This window comes from Nannospalax galili, unplaced genomic scaffold, assembly GCF_000622305.1.
Source record: "Nannospalax galili isolate Female #2095 unplaced genomic scaffold, S.galili_v1.0 scaffold874, whole genome shotgun sequence".
Classification (NCBI taxonomy): domain Eukaryota; kingdom Metazoa; phylum Chordata; class Mammalia; order Rodentia; family Spalacidae; genus Nannospalax; species Nannospalax galili.
Window position 1 is genome coordinate 247,078 of NW_008334302.1, and position 12,606 is coordinate 259,683.

At 37.7% G+C, this 12,606-nt stretch overlaps 1 protein-coding gene across 4 annotated transcripts in view; it reads left to right on the plus strand.

The window, feature by feature from the left end:
- The window catches only part of Slit2 (slit guidance ligand 2), a 354,605-nt gene that overhangs the window by 82,605 nt on the left and 259,394 nt on the right, over positions 1-12,606 (plus strand). The gene's annotated exons all lie outside the window — the stretch shown is intronic.

A 12,606-nucleotide genomic window follows, 5' to 3' on the forward strand; every position in this document is an offset into this window, starting at 1 on the left:
TCATGCAATTCAGCTTGTTAAATTTGCATTTAATTTATGCCTAGTCAGTGACCTTAACGTGTTCATAGAGTTAGCTTGCACTTCCATTTAATTTTATAACAGTTTTATATAACAATTTTATCAACACCCCAAATGAAACTCATTTGACATTGCCTTCTTTTCTCCCAGTTTCCGTGTTCCCAAAAAATGGTTTGATCTCCATGCATTTGTCAAGCTTGGGCATTTAATTTCATTAGAATCACACCATCGGTTTTCTGTAACTGCATTCTTTCACTTACAGATTTTCGGTGTTCCTCCGTGGTACAGTATGTATCAGAGTACTACACATATTTGCGGTGGTGTAATACTCCATTGTATGGATGTACCATGTTTTCTTCATTCATTCATTAGTGACGTTCATTCAGATTGTTTCCACTTTTTCTTCTATTATGAATTGCACTGTTATGAACGTCCACAGAGTTTTATGAGGTATCCTGTATACACAGCAGAATTGCTGAGTCACATAATCATATTATTTTTTTAACATTTTGAGTAAGTGTCAAATTGTTTGCTACATTTGCCTCATTTTACAGCCTGTATTACTTATTTTCTCGTTACTCTGACTGCGTACCCAGCAGAAGCAAATTGGAGGCAGTTTACTTTGGCTCCCAATTTCAGGGCCTATCCTGTATAGAGCAGAGAAGGATTGTGGAAGGATTGTGGAAGAGGAAACAACTTGGTCCCAGGTGAGATTAACATGTTCATATGGCAAGCAGAAAACTGTGGCTGGAACCAGAGTCTCATGGTTCACTTCTGCCACCTGTACCTTCTGTTCTGCAGGTGCCAGACCCTTACCAAACAGTGCCACCGTCTGGGAAACCCATTTTCAAACAAATGAGCCTGTGGGTCACATTTTATTTTCAAGTCATAGCATCATCCTGCCAGCAACATTTGAGTCTTCTAGTTTTCCACATTCTTGTGGACATTTTTCATTATCATTTTAATGTACAGTATACACCACTGTGGTCCTGAGTGGTACGTTCCTAATGATTAATGATACTAAGCATTTTTCCTGAGCTCATCGACTATGTGGTTGTCTTCTTTGAAAATTTTCTGACCACTTTTCATATGATAATTTGCCATTTTGTTGTTATTTGTGAGAGAAATTTCCACACCCCTCTTAGATATTAATCTGATATTAGATGTGCAATTATAACTTTCTTTTTCTGTGTTGTGTGTGTGTGTGTCTGTGTGTGTATCTGTGTCTGTGTGTCCTTGTGTTCATGCATGCACACTCATACACGCACAGGGAGCGGGTGCTGGCTCTTTAGGATTTTCCTTATATAAATAAAATTAGCTCATCTTACCTCCAAAAGAATTATTGCTACTTCTTTCTTTCCATTCTGGATGTTTTCATGTACCTTTGCTTGACTAGCTGGCCCAACAAGGAACTCCAGTATGTTTAAAAGAAGTGGACTAAACAGATAGCCTTCTTTCCCTTGCCCTTTGGACAGCTGTTTGTCTGTTTGTTTGTCTGTGTATTCTTTTTACAGATATTAGGGTTTGGTAGCCCTGCCTTCCAAGATTGTCTACCTTGGATCTAGGGGAAGGAAAATAATAACAGACAAAAGATGAATTAAACTACAGCACCATTTGTTTTTTCTTTTGCCAATTTCATTGAATAAATTCATCTCAAATTTTTGCAAACATTGGGTTATTTTTCTAGTTTCTGAAAGAGTTGATGGTGATATTAGCCATTTCTCTTCCTGTCTTTTTACTGACAACTGAAGTTCATACTCCATCATTCCAGAAGTGGCACTGGGATTTTCATATTTATGGGCAAAATAGGAAATTTTAGTATAAAGCATGTATTTATGTAAGTATTCCCCATAATATATTTTACAGAAGAGTTGCTTCCAATTTTCTTGAAAATTTTGAGATATATATATATATATTTATTAGATGAGTTTCAAAATGATATCTATTATTTTTTACATTTCAGAAATGATTATTATTTCTTGGGGCTGGAGAGATGGCTTAGCAGTTAAGAGCACTGGCTGCTCTTGCAGAAGACCTGGGTTCAAATCCTAGCACCTACATGATGGCTAACAACCGTCCATAACTCCAGTTCCAGGGGATTCAGTGCCCTCTTCCGTCTTCCACAGGGACTGCATTACACGGGTGCACTTATACACCTGCAGGCATAACACTCATACCCAAAATAAAAATAAATTAATTAAAAAATAAATGATTATTTCTTTTGGAATTTTTATGATTTTCATACAATAATTTTAGAAAATATTTTATTTATTATTTGATGTGTATGAGTGTATTGCTTGCATGTAGGTAGGTGCACCCGTGTAATGCAGTGCAATAGCCTAGTAGGTCAGAAGAGGGCATCGTATCCCTTGAAACTGGAGTTATGGACAGTTACTAGCTGCCATGTGGATAGTGGGAAAAGAACCCAGGTCCTCTGCAAAGACCAGCCAGTGCTCTTAACCACTGAGCCATCTCTTCAGCACCATAGAATATTTTTTGTCATATTTAGAGCCCCTCCCCTATCTGTACCTCCCCTTAATGTTCTATTTTGTGTCTCAAATGTCCTTCAGTGTGTGTCCATTCACTGCGGTCTGGTTAACCTACCAAGAGTCACATCCTTGAAAGAGATGAACTCTATTTTCCTCCTCCCAGCAGCCATTGGTTGCCAATAGTTCCTCAAGTAGGACTGGGGTTCTTATCCACTTTCTCATGTCTATGCTATGGAAATGATTTCTTTAAAGGTCAGATGTGGTAGCATACACCTTTAGTCCTAGTATCAGTAAGCAGAGCCAAACATAGGGGCAGGTGGATGTCTATGAGTTTGAGGCCAGCCTCATCTGCATAGTAAGTTCTAGGCATGCCAGAGCTACACAGCAAGAACTTGTCTCAGATGAATGAATGAATGAATGAATGAATGAATGAATGAATAAATAAATAAATGAAATAAAAATACTATTCTATTTGAAGAAGTGGGTGTTCAGGGAGACTAGCTTTACACATAGATACTTAAAATTCATTGACTTTTATTATGTGCTATTAAATTATTCTGAATGTGGGGCACAACTTTTCCTGTCTCCAAAGCTGACTGAAATGACTTTGATAATTTTTAGGTGAGCTGAGAACTTGGATAAACACTCTAATTTTAAATAATCTAAATATCTATGGTTGAAAGCAACCTTAAGATGATCAGGTTTTTTTTTTCCCTAATCTTCTAGAATATGCAGCAATCATTGTCTAAGCCTCTGACATAAATCGTTTTCCAAATATACATTTTTTAAATATTTTATTTTATGTGTATGTGTGTATTGCCTGAATGTAGGTAAGTGCACCCATGTTGTGCAGTGCCCGCGGAGGACAGAAGAGGCCGTCGGATCCCCTGGAACTGGAGTTACGGACAGTCGTTAGCTGCCCTGTGGGTGCTGGGATTCGAACCCTGGTCTTCTGTAAGAACAGCCAGTATTCTTAACCACTGAGCCATCTCTCCATCCCCACCAAATATACATTTTACCATATTCTTGATGCCTGTCCTTCCATTGAGGACACTTTGGAATACTTCATCCTTTGCATTTCTAGTTACATTTTAGAGGGTTATTCTTACCTATTTGGTTTATCCTTGAAATCTGTTAACAGACAGATGTTTGTCTGTTGTTCCTGTTGAGACACAAAAGAAAGGAAAGCTACTTCAGGCCATTTTGATTGCCAAGAAATTGGCTCTACAATATTAATTTCTTTGAGTTATAGAGATAGCATTTAAAATTTGATTTTGAAAATAAAAATAAATGATTTTTATACATTTGTAGAGATAACAGTCATTTAAGAGAACATATTAAAATGAACAGGTTTGAAAGTTTCATAAGGAAATAGTTAAAATATTTAGACTACTTGTCACATCCCTAGACAAATATAATTTCTTACTATGTGCAAAATATGTATCCTTATTTTCACAGACAAATATCCCAGTCACCACACATCAAAAAAGCTTCTTTTGCACCAGATGGAGACTATTACAGAGTGCCGCAGCTGGTCACACACAGACATTGTCTGTGAATTACCCAAGTCTACGTGGCACATCTACAATGCAACCTCTACAACTAAGGCTCACAGAACATAGAACAGGGGTAAAGAGGAAACTAATGAATATCTCAATTCTCATTAATGAAGCTCCCTTATACAACAGAGGGCCAGGAACACAATGATCAAAGTGTCAAATGCTGGTCCTTGGACAGGACTCCTGTATTAAACTTCATCCACTCAGTGCTCAGGGACCATTGGGGAAGAAGGGGTGGAAAGATTGTAAGAGCCAGGGAGGACATGTGTGACCATATGGAAACAGAGTCCTACCAGCTCCTGGGACCCTGCTCATATGAATCTTTAGCAATGGGGTCAGCATACACAAGACCCAAGAAAACTCAAACAGACATAAAACCCAGCATAGAACTGGGGAAATGGACAGTAGCCCCTAATATTAGCTGAAGAAATATTGGCAAATGATTATTGCTAGGTGAGGAAGAGCTGATCTTTCTAAAGCTAGGGACTCTAGATAGGCTGACTAAATAAACTTCAGTAGATGAACTTGCACTGAGGAACATCTGGGGACACTAACTTGACACAACAGGCCTTAACACAAATGACAGAATGGATGAGTTGGGGAGGATATGGGAAATGCCAGTGGGGAAGGAAGTATAAATATGATTAAGATTGATTGAGATATTCTGTATGAAACACACAAAAATTCAATATTCAAAAAAAATTTAAATAAAAAAGGAATTTATTTAGTTTACTTCATTTACTTTGGAAGGTTTCCTTAAATATAGCTCAAAATACTATATAAACTATTGCCAATAAACCTAAATAGTTGTAGTTCTGTAGCTGTTATTCATCCAATTTTTTTCTAGGTTCATTGTTATTGGTTGATGAAACAATGAACATACTTGGTGATATATATATATATACACACACACATATGTGTATATGTATATATGTTTGGTTTTCTCCACATCTATGGTTTTGACTAATATTTTCTTTCATTATTACCCATCTTTGGGAGCAAACTCTATTAAAGATAATAATCCCTTACTCAAGTTGTTAAATACAAGTTGAGAAGGTTCTATTGCATTGAATTGAATGCTGAAGAGTCAAAACCTTGGTGACAGATTAAGATTTTTATACTTTTAGGGGTGGAGAGACAGCTCAGCGGTTAAGAACACTGTTTTTGCAGAAGACCCAGGTTCCAATCCTAGCACTCACATGGCAGCTAACAACTGTCCATATCCAGTTCCAGGGGATCTGACGGCCTCTTCTGTTCTCTGTGGGCATTGTATGATACAGGTGCACTTACCTACATTCAGGCAATACAAACATACACATAAAATAAAAATAAATAAAATATTCAAACAATTTTTGTACTTTCAAGAAGCAGTTCATAGGAGACACATGCCACAGGTTAAGTAGTCTTACAATATCCCTTTACAATCCTGTATCTTAAAAGTTCATGATTTTCAAAGATGACATAAAAAGGAAGAGACAAAGACAGCAAAAGAAAAATATTTCTGTTATGTGTGTGAGAGCGTATTGACTTCTATAAACATATGTAGTTTTCAGACCACGCAAAAGCAAGAAAATAAGAAGTAAAACATGGATGAAGGACCTGAACAAATGTTCCTCACAAGTGGAAACAGAAATTACGATCTCTTAGATTCATGCGGATTCGTGTAGAAATGTTCAACATTACCAAGAATTAGCAAAACACAAGCTAAAATAAAAATTTTAGGAATCTAATTCCTAGAATTAGGAAAACACAGCTAATATCAATTCTCACCTGTTAGAATGTCTATTACCAAAAATACTAAAAACAAGCAAATATATAAAGAAAAGGTTATTCCACAGTATTCGTTGTAGTGAAAATTACTAGAACCATTAGAGAAAACACTACAAAGACTCGTCAAAGAACTAAATTCATATATATTGTATGATCCAGCAATCCCATTTCTGAGTTTATACTCCAGGAATTGGAATCTGTGTGTTGAGGAAATGGTGATGCTCCCATGTTAAGTACAGTGTTTTCACAGTAGCTGAGATATGGAGTCGACCAGGAATATAATGGGTGATGGATAAGGAAAGTTAGTGAGGGTCCTGTGCTCAATAGAATACTACTCATCCTTTAAAATTGGAAACTGCCATTTATAATACATTAGATTAATCTGGAGACATAGCACTCAGTGAAGTAAGGCAGACACAGAAGAATGCTGGAAGGCCTCACATATGCTGAACCTACAATTCTGGAACTCAGGGAAGCCAATGCAATGGTGGTTACCAAAGCCTGGGTGAGTGAGGAGAGAAGAGGCTGCTGTTAGTCAAAAGGTGACACTGTGTGGTACGTAAGAGGCATGACTATTTTTGAGATCTCTTCCAAACAAAGAGACTATAGTCACTAACAATGTATATTTCAAAATAATGATGAATAAATTTCAAATGTCTTATCACTAGTAATGATAAGTATGGGTAAATATAAGCAAGTTAATCAGTTCTATTTAATTGATACATCTGGCATACTTCTAGTACATTGCACCCTCCAAAAAGTAAATTAAACTTCTTTAGTAGAAGGTTTAGTAGAAAGTTTCTTTTTGTTGAAGGAAAGAGAGAGGGATATATGAGTGTACAGAGAGGAGGAAGGAAGAAAGAAGGGAGGGAGGGAGGGAAGACAGGAAGGAAGAAAGAAGGAAGGAAAGAAGACAAATAAAAGATGGAAAGAGAGAATCACTGCAAATGCCATTTTAGACAGGACAGGCAGGAAAAGGGAGCAGGAAGAAGCAATATTTGGGACGAGAAAGTATCTGGGGGAAAGATTGTTCCAAGGAAGGTATCTGCAAAGTGCAATGGCTTTGAATGTAGAACTTGCTTGATTTCTCTGCTTAGATTATTCAGTCATCAGTGTAGTTCATCCATATCCCCTGTCCAGGAACAACCGAGATACATACAAAGAGGTGGAAGACTGAGTTCATCTGAGGAACATTGCTTTCTGTTGTACTTATGATAGTGTTCTAGCTTGTTTCTCCATTGCTGTGACCAAATACTCTGACCAATATCAACATGGGGAGGAAAGGGTTTATTTGGCTTACATCGCCCAGGTCACAGTTTATCACTGAGGAAGCCCAAGGTAGGAACTCAGGGCAGGAACCTGGAGGCAGAAGGTGGAGCACAGACCATGGAGGAACACTGCTTACTGACTTGCTCCCCTGGCCCATGCTCAACTACTTTCCTAAAACATAGGCCCACCCACCAAGGATGTCACCATCCACAGTGGACTGGGCCCTCCCACATCACTCATCATTCAAGAAAATTCCCCACAGACATGGCCACAGGCCAGTCCAATGGAGGCAATTTCCCAGTTGAAGCACCCTAAGCCCAGGTGTGTCAAGTTGACAACTAAAGCTATCCAGCACAGATAGGAAGTTTGAAGGAAAAACTTACTGCAGTTATATGGCAGATATGGGGATTGACAACATGTCCCTTCCCATCCCATGGCAGCATTTAAGCACAATGACATCTGCACATGGTCTAAACACTTTCAGCAGTGTAATGCATGGTTTTCTTTTAAAAAACAATTTATTTATTTATTTATTTATTTATTTATTTATTTAATTTTTAAAAATGATTTATTTAATAACAACATACTTAGAAGAAGCATATCATTACAACACAATTGACATATGGTTTCCTGAGGTAGGATGCATCTCTTTCAAAATTGGCTGTAAATTTTTAGGTTTACAGTTGAATTATTACGAGAACCTTGAGAGTGAGTAGGAAGGATGGACTGGCAGGTTGGCAAGCTGGCAGGCTAGTAGGTGAGGTGACTAAGCAGTCAGATATTCCTGATCAGGGCCAGTTTGGGGGGAAGAGATGACCTGCTCCTGCTGTGAGAACCCTGGGTTTCATCCACTTCTCTACCAAGATATTTACCAAACTCTTAAACAAAAGACTAGCAACTCCTCAAAGACCAATTCTGCCCTCTGTGATTTTGTAAAGTTCATCCCACCTTGCATGTCCTTTGTCCTGCAGAGTTTGGATCTGGCCTGAAGTGTCTTAGCTGTCTTTCTCAATTCTGACAGTCTCATAACTGTGCTGTCAGCATTAATCTTTGTTCAAGTTCAGCTGGTCACAGTCGCCCACCTTCTGAGCTCCTCGGCATCTGAGCATGAATACAAACTCGTCAGACGAATTTATTTATTTTTATTTTATGTGTATGAGTGCTTTGCCTGCTTGCAAGTACACATGTGCATGCAGTGCTCACAGAGACCAGAAGAGGGCATTGGATCCCCTGGAACTGGAGCTACAGAAGCCTGTTAGCTGCCATGTGGTTGCTGGGAACTGAACAAGGTCCTAGGAAAAAGCAGTCAGGGCTCTTAACTGCTGAGCCAGCTCTCTAGCCCTGTAATGCAGATTTTCCAGATTTTTTGTTTTTATCCTATAGTATGGGTGTTTCTCCTGCATGTATGTATGTGTATCAAATGTCTACCTGATGCCTGCAGAGGCCGTAAAAAGGCATCAGATCACCTGGAACTGGACTTACAGACCATTATGAGCTGCCACATAAGGTGCTGGGAATCAGATTCTGTTTATGCTTTTCCCAAGACAAACTATCAATTTTCCTTCTAAGATCTGAAATTAGTTTCTTTTTAAACATAGAAATGTAAATTTCTATCAACAAGCCATGAACATAGACAATTTTCATGTGTCCTAGTGTGAAAGAGTTGCTTGCAAACCATCAACCTTTCAACTACTTTGCCTCCCTCATCATTACCATGGTCACTTGGTCAACATCTGCAGCATCTTCAATTAAAAAGAGCTGATGCCATGTGGGACTTCTACATAATTTTTTTAAAAAGTTGTAGTGCCTAGTAAATTAGTGTTTGGAGTTCATTCCAGAAAGTCCTTAGAAATTTTGCAGACTTTTTTTTCTTTTAATGGTACCTTATTTTTTGCGTAAGAATTTTGAATGTATTTTACTAAATTTCTTTCAATAAACTGCAGTAGGAAGCACTGACTGTACAAGAGAGAGTTAAGTAGCAAAAACTTTTATAGACACCAAATTGCCTGGATTTTAGCAGAATTAAGACCAAAACTTAGAAACTTGACATTTAGTTCAGTTGTCTTTCTAGAACTAAAAATCAGTTGTGTCTCCTCCTCATAAACTAAGCCAAATTTGGACCTTTAAGTATATTCTGGCTCAAATATAGTTGAGTGGATAAGAAGAAAGAGATTGATCTTGGCAGGCAACCGATGGCTTTCAGATTCTTTCCTCAACTGATCAAATGTTGACCTTTTTGCTTCTTTTATATTAAGAATAACCAAAAAGAAATATAAACTTTAGAGGTATCATGCTGATAAGAAAAGAAGTGATACCATTAATTATGCCAAATTTTTCACTGGAACACCCTCCAGAGTTCAGAACAATTGCTTGAAGGCTGCTAAATAAATTAATTGTAAATCCAAGGGAAAAGAAGAAAACCTGCCAAGTGTCACTCACTGGAAAAGAGATGCTCATTTTGGATATAATATTGGGTAGTTTTTCAAGAATATCACTCTCAAGAAAGGACTTTTTTGGTATATTTAAATGATTCATTTTCAGATTCTCATACATTTTTAAATTGTTCTAACACAGATTGTCACATCTTGACAGGATTGCACATAAAACTTTCTCTTTCCTTGTGTAAGAATTACAGAGGATGAAAGTATTTTTAAATATCTATTGCTGAAAGAGAGCAGGTATGATCCAACCACAATGGTCAGTTTTACTCCAGAGAATGTGTTATTGGTCACTGTGACTCCCTTTTTCATTGCAAACATTATTTACATGATAATATCACAGTGTAGTAGGTCACTGCTGTGGTCTGTTCTTGAAATATTCAGAGTATGATTCTTTGATGTCAGCTTTGGGGTGGGATATTCCCAACATTACATTTAGTCAGAAATACGAAAGGTCTATGTTAACATGATTTACATATCAGACTCCCATCGAGTCTATTGGTAAATAATAGAAATGGGCAAAGATCCTCACATCAGGACAAATTCACTTTATTTCCTGACACACACAGTGAAGCTTATTCTAGGATAATGACTACATATGTTCAGGAAAATTGGACTCTTGAGTCTATTATTTGAACATTTTCCAGGAAAAAGAATGAATGCATTGTTTGAAGACAGCAGTGAGAAGTCCCTCTATTATTTATACAATGCCTTTTATGAAAATGAGTACTACCATTCTATTGTTCCCTTCATCAATGAATAGACTATTATAGTTAATTGAGTATTTTGACAAAATGATGCACGCTGTATATTCTATATGTATTGCAAATGTTTCTAATAGTCAAATAATGACCAACTCTTTAATGTAAAAATGCAGCTGAACCTGAATTCAATTGTTTTTTTTGTAACTAGGGGTTTACAGCTTCTCAAGAGTCTACTTGCTCACATATTCAACAAATATTTGTTAAAAGGCATTGCATGACAGAAAGATGGTTAGTGCAAGGAGAATAAACAGGAATTTTCAGGGGTTCAGCATTTAATATCAAGACAGGCATAAAAGCAAGGAGTCCTTACTAATTCTTCATGACTGTTTGAAAAAAAATCTTTACAAGAAAGGGATAAAGAGAGTCTTAGCAAATTAATTTGCATGTGGTTTTCATATGGGCTCTGAGGCAAAGGTCATTTTAAGAAAGGAGAGCAGCGACTGCAAACTGAAAATTCATCAAATGTCAAGACCCTTTCTGTGTGTCGTAGGGATTTGTTATGGTTGGAGCACAGATTGTTTTGAAGGTAGTAACAGGATCTAAGTTTCTAATATAAAGACAGACCATATTGTGGTTTGAAATGACTTCTATGTACTGCTAGCACCTATTGGATTCCCATCATGAAGGCCTTAAGTTGTGACAAAAATTGGAAAGTAATGAAAATAAATCTAATTGAGTTTTGGAGACATATTTTGGTTCTTATCGTTGTATATAATCATTATGTCTTTCTAATGACCAGTGCCCTAGTGCAGTGTGTAGCATGTTGTCATATTAATTTGAGCTCACTCTGGTTGCCTTTATTTGGCAACTGTTCATTGCTAATATGTACTGTGTTCTGAATACAGTCTACCAAACTCAGCTCCGCTAAGTCCTTTATTTTTTGCCTTTCTTATTTTCCTGTCTTTTAAAAACTTTTGTCGGTTTCATCCATGTGTGTGATACATTGTGACGTAATCATAATTATCCCCCTTTCTTCTCTCATTGCCCTCCCACTCCTACTGACCACATTCTTCCTCACGTTCTTCCTCCCAACTCTGGTCATGTCTTTTTTTATGTGTGTGCACATCTTGTGCAAGCAGCCTCTGCTGTAGTGTGTTCCCACTCCCAGTGGCCACATAGAATCCAGATGACAGTGTTTCTTTCACAGCATTCTTCTCCGTCTTCCGGCTCTTATGCCCTTTCTTCTGCAGTGTTCTCTGGGCCCTGGAGGTTATAGATGACCTGTTTAGGACTGAGGACTTGCCAATTACTTATTCTTAGCATGTTGACCAGTAATGTATAACTGCATCCACCACTTTCCACTCAAAAAGGAAGCGTCTCTGATCCAGACTGAGTGCTAGCTACACTAGTCTGTGGGTGTTCACATACATATTTGGAAGGCATTTTGAGCACATTCCTATTTAGAAAATCCTCTGTCATAAATTCCTACCAAGGGCCTGTAACCTTCCAACTCAAACGCTTTGGATTAGGTTTTCAGAACCAAGTGTGGATTCCTAACTGTGGAGCAGACGTCAGATGCAATCAGAAAGCAGTTGGTATTCCCCAGTCATACCACTGTTGCATCAAAGGGTACATATTGACAGGTTGGTATTGTAGCACACTAGGTCTTTAGCTGGGTAAAGCTGTCAATGTTTTCCTCCTACAGAGGCCTGAACGGCACCCTCTGGCACTAGGAACACTAGAAGGAAATTCCGTCTTAGCTCCAGAAGCTTTCTTTGTGTAGCCAACGTGTGTGTATCCTCAGTAGGGTCTTAGTAACTAGATCTGGTGAGCAAACAAGAGCGTCAGTAGTCTATGCAGTTTGTGGGGCTCTGGTGGCTTCTTCATTGTCTTTTTCAAAAGTTTATCCCTTCCTTGCTAGTTCAGCACTTCATATGCTTCTAGTCTCAGAGAGAGAGAGAGAGAGAGAGAGAGAGAGAGAGAGAGAGAGAGAGACAGAGAGAGACAGAGAGAGAGAGAGAGAGAGGACACATAAATACATAAATATCTCTGGACACATTCCATTCTGTGATACAGTTCTTCATGATTTGTGGCATATCTTTTTAACTAAGGAAGCATTTGTATATTATTTATTTATTATTATTTTGAAAATCTTCCAGTGTGGATACTTTTTGGGGTGCTTAAGATAATTAATGAACAAAATTATCAACAAAGCCTATCCTCATGGACTTTCATTTATAGCTAAAAGATAGAAAAAAATAGTTAATAATTGAATAGTATAATATATAAGAAAATGGAAGTTTTTGGGAGGGAGAGAGAAAGAATAATGGTGATATTAAGTTCAATTTCATACAGAATA